Source organism: Aotus nancymaae, unplaced genomic scaffold, assembly GCF_030222135.1.
Source record: "Aotus nancymaae isolate 86718 unplaced genomic scaffold, 86718_ANA_hifiasm-v0.15.2.pri h1tg000059l, whole genome shotgun sequence".
NCBI classification, from domain to species: Eukaryota; Metazoa; Chordata; class Mammalia; order Primates; family Aotidae; genus Aotus; species Aotus nancymaae.
The window spans coordinates 59,033,231-59,048,595 of NW_026988473.1; the positions used below are offsets into that span (position 1 = coordinate 59,033,231).

Genomic DNA, 15,365 nt, shown 5'->3' on the forward strand with positions numbered 1-15,365 from the left:
GTGCTTACCTTTTCCTACATATAAGATACATCTGACAGGGTTAGTGATTATGCTTCTATAATATATAACCAGACGTACCTTAGTAATCTATAACCAAATGTACTCTTGCCCCTAAATGCCGATGTGATTTTGTATGTACTGAATCCCCCCACCCACTACCTGTATGTACACTCTGAGCTAAAACACTTTCAGTTCAGCCTAACAAAACCTCTCTGTACAACTCCTCTAAGGCTGTAGTCCTCCTTCTACAGTCCTCAGTATTCTGAATAAAACTAACTTTAAAAGCTTGATTTTTTTCTTTAGTCAACAGTTTCTCTACTTCACTCAAACTGATAAAATGTCAACAGCAATAAATTGTGATAAGTAGTGTATAATGTAATATTTGGAGCAACCACTAAAACTGCCCACAGAGAGATAACACTCAAAAGCATTATAGAAAAATCAAAATGTAATGCTTAAAAAATGTTCAGGTAACTCACAAGAAGACTGGATAAAGAAAACAAAGAATTGAAAAAAAGAATAAACAGAAAACAAAACATAAAATGGCAGACTTAAGGCTACCATGTCAACAATTACATTAAATGTGAATAGTCTAAATAGACCAATTAAAAGACACGGATTGGCAGAGTGGATTTTTTTAAATGACCTAACTATATGCTGCCTACAAGAAACCCACTTCAAATACAATAATAAAGGTTAATTCGAAGAAAATAGGAGGTCAGGCATGGTGGCTCAAAACTGTAATTGTAGTGCTTTGGGAGGCCAAAGTGGGGAGATCTCTGGAAGTCAGGAGTTCGAGATCAGCCTGGGTAACATAGTGAGATCTTGTCCCTACCAAAAAAAAAAAAAAAAAAAAAAAAAGCCAGGTATGGTAGTGCACACCCAGTCCTAGGTACAGGGGAGGTTGAGATGGTAGGATATCAAGTCCAGGAGTCTGAGGCTTCAGGAAGCCATGATTGCACCACTGCACTCCAGCCTAAGCAACAGAATGAGACCCCATCTCCTTAAAAAAGAAAGAAAAAAGAAAAAAAGAAAACAGGAGTGGCTATACCAATATCAGATAAATTAGACTTCAGAGTAAAGCAATGATCAGAAGCAGAGAGGGAAATTACATAATGATAAAAGGATCAATCTACTAAGAACAGAAAGCAATCCTAAATGTGTATGCACCAAACAACAGAACTGCAAAAAGTGATAAAACGGCCGGGCACGGTGGCTCACGCCTGTAATCCCAGCACTTTGGGAGGCCGAGGTGGGTGGATCACGAGGTCAAGAGATCGAGACCATCCTGACCAACATGGTGAAACCCCATCTCTACTAAAAATACAAAAATTAGCTGGGCATGGTGGCACGCGCCTATGGTCTCAGCTACTCGGGAGGCTGAGGCGGAAGAATTGCTTGAACCCAGGAGGTGGAGGTTGCAGTGAGCCGAGATTGCACCACTGCACTCCAGCCTGGCGATAGAGCAAGACTCCATCTCAAAAAAAAAAAAAAAAAAAAAAAAAAAACTGATAAAACTAAAAGAAATAGACAGATCCACAATTATAATTATATACTTCAACACTCCTCTCTCAGCAATTAATAGAACAACTAGACAGAAAATGAGTACAAATATAGAACTCCAAATCACCAAAAGGGTCTACTGTGACATTTATAGAATGCTCCACTCAACAAGAAAAGAGTGCACATTTTTTTTCAGGCCAGGTGTGATGTCTCGTGCCTGTAATCCCAGCACTTTGGGAGATTGAGGCGGGCAGATTGCCCGAGGTCAGGAGTTTGAGACCAGGCAGATCAACACGGTGAAACCCCATCTCTACTAAAATGCAAAAAATTAGCCAGGCATGGTGGCACACACCTGTAGTCCCAGCTACTTGGGAGGCTGAGACAGGAGAATTGCTTGAACCCGGGAGGTGGAGGTAGCAGAGAGCTGACAATGTGCCACTGCACTCCAGCATGGGCACAGAGTGAGACTCCATCTCAAAACAAAACAAAACAAAGCATAATAAAAAAAATTTTTAAAGTGTTCACAGAACATATATGAAGATAAGCCATATCACGAGCCATAAAACAAATATAAAAGAATTGCAGTCATACAGAATGTGTTCTCTGACCACAACAAAATCGAACTAAAAATCAACAACAGAAACATAACAAGAGAGGCTTCAAACACTGAAAATTAAACAACGCATTTCTAAATAATTCATGGGTCAAAGAGAAAATCTTAAGGGAAGTCTTAACAAAAAAAATTTTTTAACCTGGTTTCAACATACTGTACCAAGGGAAATTTAAAAATACATTGAACTGACAGGGTGCAGTGGCTCATGCCTGTAATCCCAGCACTTTGGGAGGCCAAGGGGGTGAATCACTTGAGCCCAGGAGTTTGAGACCAGCCTGGGCAAATGACAAAACCCCATCTCTACAAAAAATACAAAAATTAGCCAGGCTGAGGTGGGAAGATCCCTTGAGCCTGGGAGGTGGAGGTAGCAATGAGTTGAGATTGCATCACTGCACTCCATCCAGCCTGGGCTTGAAAGATATTTTCACTGGGCTAGAATTCTGGCAGTTATTTTTTCTCAGCATTTTATAATTATTTCTGGAAGAAATAATTCCAAAGCCTCTGGATTCCAATGTCACTATTGAGCAGTCTTCTTCATTCGCTACTTTTAAGATTTCTCTCAGTTTTGTTGGTTTGTTTGTCTACACTGTCATTATTATGTATCTAGATGATATATTTCTTTTTATTTATTGTGCTTGGGTTTTCTTTTTTGAGCTCCTTAAATCTGTTGTTTGGTGTTTCTATAGTTATGAAAATTCTTAGCCATTTGCTCTTCAAATATTATCTCTATCCATTTGTGATGGTTAATATTGGGTGTCAACTCGATTGTATTGAAGGATGCCTAAGTAGCTGCTAAGTATTGTTTCTGGATGTGTCTGTGAAGGAGTTGCCAGAGGAAATTGACATTTGAGTCAGTGGACTGGGAGAGGAAGACCCACCCTCAATATGGGGGCATCATCCAATAGGCTAGAACAAAGCAGGCAGAAAGGCTGGGATAAGCTGGTTTCCTGAGTCTTCTGGCTTTCTTCTTTCTTTTGTGCTGGATATTTCCTTCTGTTCCTTCTGCCCTTGGACATCAGATTCCAGGCTCTTCAGCCTTTGGACTATTGGACTTACATCAATGGTTTGCTGGGGGTTCTAAGGCCATTACTACAGACTGAAGGTTGCTCTGTCGGCTTCCCTGTTTTTGAGGCTTTTGGACTCAGACTGAGCCACTACTGGCTTCTTTCTTCCTCAGCTTGTAGACGGCCTATCGTGAGACTTCACCTTGTGATCATATGAGTCAATACTCCTTAATGAAGTCCCCTTCATATATACATATATCCCATTAATTCTGTCCCTCTGCAGAACCCTAATACACCATTTCTCACTTTTGGGGACTATGATTAACATATATCAGACCTTTTTACTTGAGTCTTAGATCATACTCTTTCTTTTGTACTTTTTATAGTTTTTGTCTTTCCAAGCTTCATTTTGACCTGTCTTACAGTTAACTCTTTGTTCAGTTCTATCAAACTTACTATTAAAGTTGCTCATTGAGTTTTAAGTTTATTTTATTAGTTATTTCTAAAAGTTCTATTTCATTCTTTTTTTCAAAAGCTCTAGGCCACTTTTTTATTCTCTTGTTTTATTCAAATATTTTCAATCATCTTTTATCTATTTAAACGTAATAAGAACAGTTTTGTATGTGACTGTTTATTCCAATACTCATTTTGTTTTTCTGCTTAATCTCACTCTGGTGCTTTTATAACCTGTGGGCCTCGTGGATCCCTTGAGCCCAGTAGTTTGAGACCAGCCTGGACAACATGGTAAAACACTGTCTCTACCAAAAAATAAATAAATAAGCTGGGCATGGTGGCATGCCCCTGTAATCCCAGTTGCTCCTGAGGCAACTGAGGTGGGAGGATCTCTTGAACCAGGGAAGGTGGAGGTTGCAGTGAGCCAAGATCACAGCACTGCACTCCAGCCTGGATGACAGAGGAAGAGGGATACCCTGTCACAAAAAAAAAGAAAAGAAAAGAAAAGAAAAATAATTTAAATCTAGGGATGAATCAAATTTTTTTCTAACAGGATTTATGTTTGTTTTTACCAGGCACTTGGGGACACTCCAGGATCTCCTTAAGCAAAGGTAAATTATGAGGTTCCTTAGAATACCCAGGAGATATGATCCTGGGATCCAGATCTTCAGAAGGTCTATCACACTTCTGACTCACTGTCACCAAAGGGTGTAGCCCTTTGAAGTTCAAGATTATCGTGGGGAAGTAACTCTTCATTAAATTCTCCACCTTAAGCATGTTTGGTCTTTGACTTATGTTCCCTCCCACTTCCCCATCCTATGAGGCAAACAAGTAAAAATCTTAATTTTCAAGGTTAGAAAATTGTCTCAGAGAAAATTCTCCTTCTCTTCTCCTTTGCCGGTCTTTATTCCCTCCAATTTTGGCCTAGTTGTTCCATAGTATCTTGTCAACTCTATAATGTCATTGATAAATTTAAATACATAATCTAGAGTTATTCATTCTTTTCACTGGGAAGTTTAATCTGAATACCCTAATCCACCAGAACCCACCACTGAACAATTTCAAAAGAATAAAAAAACTTAAGGATCAAACTGAGTTAGTTTACTTTTTACAGGCTTAAGTGAAGAACATTTAAAAGGCAGGGAGGGAACTGGGATTACAGGCTCATGCCCGTAATCCTAGCACTTTAGGAGACCAAGGCAGGCAAATCACCTGAGGTCAGGAGTTCAAGACCAGTCTGACCAAAATGGTGAAACCCTGTCACTACTAAAAATACAAAATTAGCTGGGCGTGGTGGTGTGTGCCTGTAATCCCAGCTATTCAGGAGGCTGAAGCAGGAGAATCACTTGAACCTGAGAGGTGGAGGTTGCAGTGAGCTAAGATCATGCCATTGTACTCCACCCTCGCAACAAGAGTGAAACTCTGTCTCAAAAAAAAAAAAAAAAAAAAGGCAGGGAGTACAGCTGGAAGTAGATAAGAAAGTATATACCTGTCATGCAAACCTACAGTATGATTGCTAATGCCCAAATTGGAAATTCATCGCATGCATTATAGAAACTGCAGCTTAATCAAATACTTCAAATACCCAAAGACGGTCTGTTTTATGGTCAATGTTGCTCTGATTCACAAAGAGTGATATTGTGGCAATTGGGTGGGGATATATGGGAAGAGCCAGAGGAGTTGAGGATGCTTGACTCTCCAGGCTCCTCTGAAATCCATCCTATCCTATCCTCCACATTTGCTTACTTGATAAAGGTGGCAGTGCCTTTAATTATGAAGCCAGCCCAATGTTTAATGTTGAAATTCCAGAGTTTGCAGTGGAAGTGGCAATATGCAATGACAGATTAGGAAAGACAGGGATTGGTTCCCCCATTATCTTGCTTCCCCACCCACATTAGCCTGTTCTGCATCAGGGCCTGAGGCTCAGTCATTAAGGAAAGGATAACAGTCATTAAGGTATGGAAGGAGCAAGGGTTTGGTCAAGGAGGTTGACACTAAGTAAACGTAATCTTGGGGTTTCCCCACTGTGGACCAAGAAAAGCTCTGAAAAAGCAGCATTCTTCCTGATGGCCCAAGCTTCCCCTTTACCAAATTATACTCCTAGAGATGGGCAAAGCAAATTCTATGTTAGCCTTTTTAGATTATGGTTTTAAGGACTTGAAGGTTCAAATTATGACATTTTCTAGTGTGGTAACTACTTGAAAACCCTAATGCATAGTATAGTCATCATATGATCTCAGCTCTGTGAAGCCTTGCCCTCTAGGTTTGGTAACCCAAGACCAAGATGACTGGTTCATTTTCAGCTGACACTTCAAATCAGACAGGTTGTGTGGTTTTGGAATCAAGTATATTCAGTGACTAGTTGTCAAGTTAACTGTTGAGGGTCATTGAGGGGGCCCAATTACTGACACCTCTTTTCCCCACTTTGTGAATTGTGGGTCTGAACAAACGTATCATCAGAGGGCATGTAAATGTCACTAGGTTGAAGGACATGGCATATATCTGCGAGCAAAGGATTTCTTGAAACTAAACTCCAAAATTAGAGAGATTCCTGTGCAGCCCTAGGCATTGTAGAACCACCCTAAACATCCCTACATGAGAAAAAGCCTCTATGAAATGCCCAAATAGAGGAGCAGAGAAGCATGTGAGGGCAGAGGTGAGGGAGAAGAGAGAAGTTATGCTAAGCATATTCAGATTAGTCTTCCCAAGCAGACTTTAGGTAAGTCACTCTAAATGTCCCCGAATACGGTGGCCAATGGGACAGAAAAAGGTCAAAAGCATTCCATGAATTGAATTCCCTCCACATGGAAGAAACATCAGGAAGAATCATTTCCTCAGGGCTGGCCACTTCTTTTTGAGCTATTCAGTACTTGTATACGGGGGGATGCAATAACTTGTTGGTTGACTAATGGGTTTGCCTTTTTATTTTGGCTGTTCTCAGTGCTATTTAGGAATCAACTGAATTATTTCAGGTACTTGTTGCTAAGATAAGAGAGACAACATCACTATCTGGGTAAATGAAGGGTTTTACATTTCAAATTATCTCTTCTTGGGAGCGTTGTTGACATAGGGACAGATTTGATCTTACACAGACAGGGCATACATAACAAATGTTCCATTTTGTTCCCCAATCCATTCTCTCTGGTTTGGGAGAAACAGCTAAACTTGCAACTGGTTGTGTTTCATATTGGGAAACTGATGTGTACAACCTTCTAATGGCTGAGTCTTTGGGCAGGTTTCAATGAGTACTTCTTGGTCATAGTAAAGAATTGACAAAGGAAGTTTGGGAATCTTATCAACCAAGACAGAGAGACAGTTCTGAAGTCTGACACAGTCTGTCATTAAACCTAAGATTACACTTTTGCCCAAGTTTACTCCTAGTCATTGTAATATTCCGGATATTACAATGAGATCTGTTTTGGAGTCTTGGCTCTGGCATTGACTTCTTGTGTGACATTGGGCAAGTCGTATGAGCCTCAGTTTTCATAACTGTAAAATGGGAAGGGTAAAACCAGATGATCTGTTTTTTCCAGCCCTGATGTTCTGGGACTCCTCATTCTAACTAAAAGGTTCTTAAATGTATCCCAGTGATGATGGGGGTGAAAGTCATTCTGCTCCCTGTGAAACAGATATGCCAACATTTCACCCTGTCATTCTCATGAGGTATTAGCTCCCTTGTACAAGATCTTATTGTGCAGGGACCATATAAAATTACAACCAAGAACACATATGTAATTAAAAAGGAAAATTTGGCTGGGCATGGTGGTTCATGCCTTTTTAGTCTCTACTAAAAATACAAAAATTAGCCAGGCATGATGGTGTGCACCTGTTATCCCAGCTACTAGGGAAGCTGAGGCAGAAGGATTGCTTGAATCTGGAGGCAGAGGTTGCAGTGATTTGAGATTGCACCACTGCTCTCCAGCTTGGGCAACAGAACAAAACTGCCAAAAAAAAAAAAAGGAAGAAAGAAAAGAAAGAAAGAGGAAAATTTTTAACTAAGCCTAATTGGCTTTCCATATTTTCTTTTCTTTCTTTCTTTCTTTCTTTTTTTTTTTTTTTGAGACATGTTAACATCTCACTCTGTTCCCCAGGTTGGAGTGGTGGCATGATCTCAACTCACTGCAACCTCTGCCTCCCGGACTCAAGCAATTCTCCTACCTCAGCCTCCTGAGTAGCTGGGACTACAGGCACGCACTACCGTGCCCAGCTAATTTTTGTATTTTTTATAGAGGCGGGGTTTCACTATGTGCCCAGGCTCCTCTCAAACTGCTAAGCTCAGGTGATCCACCCATCTCAGCCTCTTCCACATTTTCCAATTAGTATATATTTGCTATTTATTTATTCCTCATCTTCACCACTGACATGCCATATAGCATATCCTAGTAGATGTAATTTTGGCTAAGAGAGTGTTCTGGAAGGAAGTGAAGAGACTGGTTATTTGGTCTGTCCTACCATGGGCATCAAACTATTAAGAGTGACAGTCAGATGGTTTCCACACAATGCAAAAATCTGTCTGTGATGCCTAGGTTAATTCGTTAACTGGTACATTAAAAAGCTAATTTGAAATTTAGCTTGGGAATAATTGAACCCATACTCTGAACTGAGAATTATATGTAGTTTATTATACTGTTGACATAACATAAAACTATGCCACAAAACCTAAAGGAAATACTAATTGCAATTTACAGCCAGGCACCTGTAATCTTAGCACTTTGGGAGGCAAAGGTGGGAGGTTGGCTTGAGGCCCTGAGTTCAAGACCAGCCTGGGCAACATAGTGAGATTCCCATCTCTACCAAAAAAATAGCCAGACATGATGGTGCATACCTGTGGTCCCAGCTATGTGGAATGCTGAGATGGGACGGTCACTTGAGCCCAGGAGTTCGAGGTTACAATGAGCTATAATCACAGCCCTGTACTCAAGTCTAGGTGATAAAGTGAGACCCTGTCTCTAATAAAAATAATAATACTTGCAATTTCCTCTGACTAAGAACTACCAAGAATCCATGGCTCTAATTAAGAAAACAGGCTTTGATCTTAGACTCGTCTGTATTCCTCATCTCTCACAAGAGTCTGGTTCTACAGATGGCATAGGTTTGTTGCTCATGGGTCTGCAGGATGTCATTTCCTCATATAAATACCCTTATTATTGGGTTTGTGAAAAATTCTCTTTTCTTATCCACTTATTCAGTGTCCGGTTAAGTGCTGAGGCTTTCTTGCAGATTTATTTCCCTACAATATGCACTGCGAAGTGCCAGCTTCCTGTTGTGTGCTGTGTCCTGGCAATGGTGGTCCTTTCTGCCTCATTGGGATACACTGCAGTTCTGTCCATCTCACTCTGATTCTTGTGTGATTTCTGAGGAGAACTAAGATTTAAAATCCTTTGGGAGGGGCCAGGTGTGGTGGCTCATGCCTGTAATCCCAGCACTTTGGAAGGCTGAGGCAACCGGATCACAAGGTGGGTGGATCAGGAGTTCTGGGCCAGCCTGACCAACATGGTGAAATACCATCTCTACTAAAAATACAAAAACTAGCCAGTCATGGTGGCAGGTGACTGTAATCCCAGCTACTTGGGAGGCTGAGGCAGGAGAATCGCTTGAACCCAGGAGGTGGAGGTTGCAGTGAACTGAGATTGCACTACTGCACCAGCCTGGGTGACAGAGTGAGATTTTGTCTAAAAAAAAAAAAAATTCCTTTGGCAGGAAGCATCCTATTTTTTTGAGATAGAGTTTCACTGTTGTTGCCCAAGCTGGAGTGCAGTGGTGCAATCTCAGTTCATTGCAACCTCCACCTCCCAGGTTCAAGTGATTCTCCTGTCTCAGCCTCCTGAGTAGCTGGGATTACAGGCACCTGCAACCACACCTGGCTAATTTTTGTATTTTTACTGGAGATGGGTTTTCACAAGGTTGGCCAGGCTAGTCTTGAACTCCTGACCTCAAGTGATCCACCTGCCTCGGCCTCCCAAAGTGCTGGCATTACAGGCGTGAGCCACTGCACCTGGCCATAAGCATCCCATCTTGATGGTCATCCAAGCTGAATATGAATCCTTCCAACTGGGTGGGAACATGGACAGTGTGGCGACTCCCCGGCTGGAGCGGCTAGTGGTTTGCTTATGCAATCTCTTCAAGCTCCCCAACCCTCCACTGTCCATGTTGCTGATACGTGAGTACTTGCTAACAAAGAAGCGATACTCAATGCCAAAAATAGAATAACTTATAGGAGAAAATGTTCACATTGAATTAAATGCTAATTTCTGAGCTTCTTCAACCCCTTTTGCTTTGTCCTATCACCATATGTTTTTTTCTCTCTGGGTCTGACTCCTACATTCGACTGTAGATACCTTCAGGAAAGCAATTTGTATCTGGTTCATTTCTGTCTCTGGCACTCAATAAATATTTTTATGAATGATTGAATGATACAGGTTTACTCATTACATTAATGATGGATGAAAATTGTGAAGCCTGTAATTATATAGAACTATTGGGAAACTTTCTGATCCGGTATTTGAGAACCAGATTGTTGCTGTCTGCTCAACTAAATGAAACCAAATTAGATTGCTGTAATTCATTTAAAAATATTTATTGAGTTGTTCTTCTGAGCTAGGTACTGTCATTGTTATCTTGGGAGCTGAATTAGTTGGATCTAGGGATATAGGGCCCCCAGAACACCCTGGCTCCTGGGGACATGCAGTCTTGGTGATGGCTGCTTTGACATCCCTGTTTCTCAACATGCAGATGAGATGGTTGAGAACAGGTGTGAGAATGGCATGGCATATATGGGGAGGGAAGGAGATATTTTTTTAAAAAATAGCTAGGCATGGTGGCACATGCCTGTAGTCCCAGCTACTAGGGAGGCTGAGGCAGGAGAATTGCTTGAACCCAGGAGGCGGAGGTTGTGGTGAGCTGAGATCGCACCACTGCACTCCAGCCTGGGTAATAAGAGCGAAACTCCATCTCAAAAAAAGAAAAAAAAATAAAAGAAGAAGAAGAGAATGGCATATACCACATTGCCCATGATGTGGAAGTCGAGGGGCAGGTCAGCCCTGTAGGCCACATAGGCTATGGCAATGGATGAGTAGTAGGTGCCCACCACCAGGAGGTGGGAGCCGCAGGTGGAGAAGGCTTTGGAGCGTCCTTCTTGGGAGTTGATGCGAAGCACAGATGTCAGGATGTGGGCGTAGGAGAAAAGCACCAGGAGAAGCGGGAGGAAGGACACCACCATGGCGATGCAGAAGCCCATGAAGGTCTGGGGGGTGGTGTCAGAGCAGGAGGCCTGGACCACAGCCAGGTGGTCACAGAAGCAGTTGTAGATGTGGACAGTGCTGTCAAATGCCATCTGTGAGGTCTGTACCACTGCTGGAATGGGCAGGAAGAGCGCAGTGAGCCAGGCACTGGCTGCCAAGACAGCACTGGTCTGTGGGGTCATGAGGACAGGGTAGTGCAGTGGGAGGCAGATAGCCACATAGCGGTCATAGGCCATGACCACCAGGATGAAGGCTTCCGAGCAGGAGAAGCTGTGGAACAGGTACATCTGCAGGAAGCAGGCAGGGAAACCGAGGAAGTGGTCCCCAAGCAAGAATAGGGACAGCATCTTGGGGGATGGTGACTGTAGTGGAGAGGATGTCCAGGGCTGAGAGGTTTATCAGGAAGATGTACATGGGCTCGTGGAGGCTGGGTTCTGCCATCACAATCACCAGGATCAGGGCATTACCCACCAGGATGAGCAGGTAGATTAAGAAGAATATCAAGGTGAGGCACAGTGGCTCATGCTTATAACCCCAGCACCTTGGGAGGCCAAGGCAGGCAGATAATTTGAGCCCAGGAGTTCAAAACCAGCCTGGCCAACATGGCAAATCCCCATCTCTACTAAAAATACAAAAATTAGCAGGGGTGGTGGTGGGCACCTGTAATCCCAGCTACTTGGGAGGCTGGGGTGGGAGGATTGCTTGAACCCAGGAGGCGGAGCTTGCAGTGAGCCAACATCGCACCACTGCAGTTCAGCCTGGGCAACAGAGTGATACCCTATCTAAAAAAAGAAAAAGAAACAGAAAAGAAGAAAGAAAATCACGAAGTTGATGCGGGTTAGGGAAAGAGGGACTCTGGCAGAGAGGGGATGCTGACCAGGTAGAAGACAGGCAAGGATTCCTCTGGTCTATTACAGGCTGTGGCCTCCACAGTGGGTCAGAGCTGGATGTCTGTAGACACACACTGGGAACATCTGGAAACCAGAGCAATCAGGGAAACATTCACTAGAACATGTAGTATCTTTTTTCTTTCCAACCATGGATCTCAGTCCCAACATTTTCTTTGTTCCAGGAATTGTATTGCACAATTAAGATTCCCAGAATGGTGAGGCATCTAACAGCAGTGGCAGAGAGAGCTGGTCCTGTTTTGGGGGCAGGAGAAGTGGACACAAATACCTAAGGACTGTCAAAGAGAAGGAACAACACCTAAAAGAACTGGGGCCACTGTTAGCAGCTTCAGGGGCCCAGAGATCAGTCCCACATAGGAAATAAATTTCTTAACATCAGAATGACCCCATAATGAGGGCTGGGCGTGGTGGCTCACGCCTGTAATCCCAGGATTTTGGGAAACCAAGGCAGGCAGATCACCTGAGGTCAGGAGTTTGAGACCAGCCTGACCAACATGGTTAAACTCTGTCTCTACTAAAAATATAAAAATTAGCTGGGCATGGTGGCACATGCCAGTAGTCCCAGCTACCAAGGCTGAGGCAGGAGAATCTCTCAAACTCCAGAGGTGGAGTTTTCAGTGAGCTGAAATCAGGCCACTGCACTCTAGCCTGGGCAACAGAGCAAAACTCTGTCTCAAAAAACAAACAAACATATAAACAAAACAAAAAACAAAAAACTGACTCCATAATGCAAAAACAGGCTTGATAATTAGTGAATTTCATGTAACTAGAGGTTGCAAGGCTGAGGTCTTTGTCTGAAATGCTACAGAGATTTAATACTTGGATAGCAGCTAGATCAAAACCTTTAAGTAACCTTCTAACCCTAGATTCATTGGTTATAATAATAATAATAACAACATAAATGAACCACATAAGATTGCAGCCAGGCACAGTGGCTCACACCTGTAATCCCAACACTTTTGGAGGCTAAGGCCAGAGGATTGCTTGAGGCCAGGAGTTTGAGACCAGCCTGGGCAATATAGTAAGACCCCATTTCTACAAAAAGTCAAAAAAGTCAGTCAGGCATTGTGACGTGCACCTGTAATCCTAACTACTCCGGATGCTAAGGTGAGCGTAGGAGTTTGAGGCTGCAGTGAGCCATGATCATGCCACTGCACTCCAAGCTGGCAGCAGAGCAAGACCTTATCTTACAAAAATTAAAAAATAAGGTTGCAATGTTGGTGGGTAAATTTACTCTACTTGTGTTCAAATGCCAATTAAAAAATTGAGTAGCTCTTTTATTAGTTCAAGTAGCTCTTTTAAGGATGTCTGGTTTTTAGGCCAGTTCCCACTAGCACAGGTGAAGGAATCTTCTAGGTATGGTAATGTTGATGAGCCACTTACCAGGCTTTGCCCACTCTAAGCACCAGGATCTTGACTGTAGTCATTTGACATAAGCCCGTCCAGTACAGATATGCCGGCACGATTCCTGAGGGGTTCTTTCTTTTGGGACCTTGTGAAGACCGCAGAATCATTCATTGAGAGTGAGTGAAGCTAAACGCTGGAGTGAAATCTATGTAGTTAGAAAGGTTCTCTTGATGCTAAGTGTGTTCCTCTGAGCCTGGAGGATTGTCAAGGGCCACTGATAAAGACTCCTAGCTCATGAGCTCTAGGGAACTGCTGGGAAAACTTCTTTGGGGACAGCTGGAAGAGTGACTTCTGTGGTGCTCTGGATTCCATTCCTCTTCTACGCCCTGCCCCATTCTCATCTCACTCCATCTGGGTGGAATGTTATGCCTGAATCAGTGCCTTTTGTTTTAGTCTCTTCCATTTAGTTTCTCCATTCACGTGAGAATTCCTTTCCTGTGATATCTTTCTCTTTAGTTGCTTCCTCCAAGAAGCACTACAAAATGCTGTCTGCTTACCCCAGAAATCTCTTCCTTTCTGTGTGCCTGTGCAGGGGCTTGCTCTGTCTGTCTCCATCTAGCCTGGGTGGGTGCCCTGGGACCTGTCTTTGTATCCTTTCTTTTTGTCATATCAGACAGTGACCAACCATATTGATTTGCCCAGAACTGGTTTTAGCACTGAAAGTCCCATGTCCTGGGAAACCCCTCTGTTGGTCACTCTAAGAGGGCAGAGACACTGTACATGCTTTTGATAGAAGGAGTTATTTCCTGAATAGAACCCAAGTTGAAAATGAATTCTATCCCTATTAAAAAACAGATCTGGGCCGGGGGTGGGGGGATGGGTGGCTCACGCCTGGAATCCCAGCACTTTGGGAGGCCAAGGAAGGTGGATCACAAGGTCAAGAGTTCGAGACCAGCCTGATCAACATGGTGAAACCCCGTCTCTACTAAAAATATAAAAGTTAGCCAGGCATGGTGGCACATGCCTATAATCCCAGCTGATTATAAGCGGGGGCTGAGGTAAGAGAATTGCTTGAACCTGGGAGTTGGAGGTTGCAGTGAGCCAAGATCATGCCAGTGCACTCCAGCCTGCGTGACAGAGCAAAACTCTGTCTCAAAGAGGAAGGAAGGAAGAAAGAAAAGAAAAAAAGAAAGAGAGACAGAGAAAGAGAGAGAACGAAAGAAAAGAAAGAGAAAGAAAGAAAAAAAGAAAAGGAAAAGCAGACCCTAGGGTACTTCCCAAGTCCCCCTGTGAGTCCCTCCTCCCGCCTTTCTCTCAGCCATGTCACGCCTGCTACCCAACCTTGCTTCCTTGGCCTCAGTTCAGAGGGTTCTACAGAGAACTGAAGAGTCTCAGAGTCAGTGTCATGAGAGACCATGCACTGCAGAGACCAACCTGCTGAAGAAGACTAGTGGATGTTCAAGCAGCCCCAGGACCTCTGAAGTGAGACTTTTCAGCCAATGGAACTGAACCACAGGAAGGCACTGACTCGCCCTTTGCCTTGGGCTTGCCCCTCTAACTAAGCTATGCAGGGCTAAGGTATGTTGACATCTGGGTCACTGCCTCTTCCACCCCAGCCATATCGCCACCAGTTCCACTTGGTTTTCCTAAAGCCAACTCCAGCTTTTCCCTCTTCTGAGAAAATCTTTCTAGGGTCACAGAATACATAAGGGTGGAAATGGCCCTGCAGACACTTTCATCCCTGTCCTTTCCTCATCAATGAAGAGATCAAACTGTGGTGGGAGTGGGGATGGGGCTTGGGGGATCGGCCCCAGGTCAACAGCAGGTCAGGGTCCGAGTTTGTCCTGGAAACCAGGCTTCCTGGCTCTGGCCTTGGCCCTTTCCATGGAGCTGGGCTACCTAGAGAATTTGGAAGCTCTGGTTTCCACCTGGGGAAAAATTAGGCCAAAGGTTTTATTTTCCTTTTTCTGTTTCTTAGACTGATTTCAGAGACAACCATAAATTTTTGTTTTGTTCTGAGGGCATTTAAAACATGAACTGATTACAAAATAGAAGCTCTAAATGGTGGGAAAATGCCGTCCCTGACTTAAGGAAGCAGTGGACTGTGCACATCTGCGTGAGGAAGGTCCTGGCAGCCAGGATCCATGACCTGAGCATAAATGTTGAGTACCTGGCAGAATCTGGCTCATAGTAAATCCTAAATAAATATTTTTGAACAAATGAATTAATGAATAAATGGGTTAATGTGATTTAAACTGAACTTTTTCTTATAATAGATCAGTCAGAAGGTTTTTTT

General features: G+C 43.1%; 1 pseudogene; it reads right to left on the bottom strand.

Annotated features, from left to right (window-relative positions):
- Positions 1–10,525: 10,525 nt before the first annotated feature.
- On the bottom strand, positions 10,526–11,228 carry LOC110568454 (olfactory receptor 2AT4-like; annotated as a pseudogene).
- Positions 11,229–15,365: the final 4,137 nt, after the last annotated feature.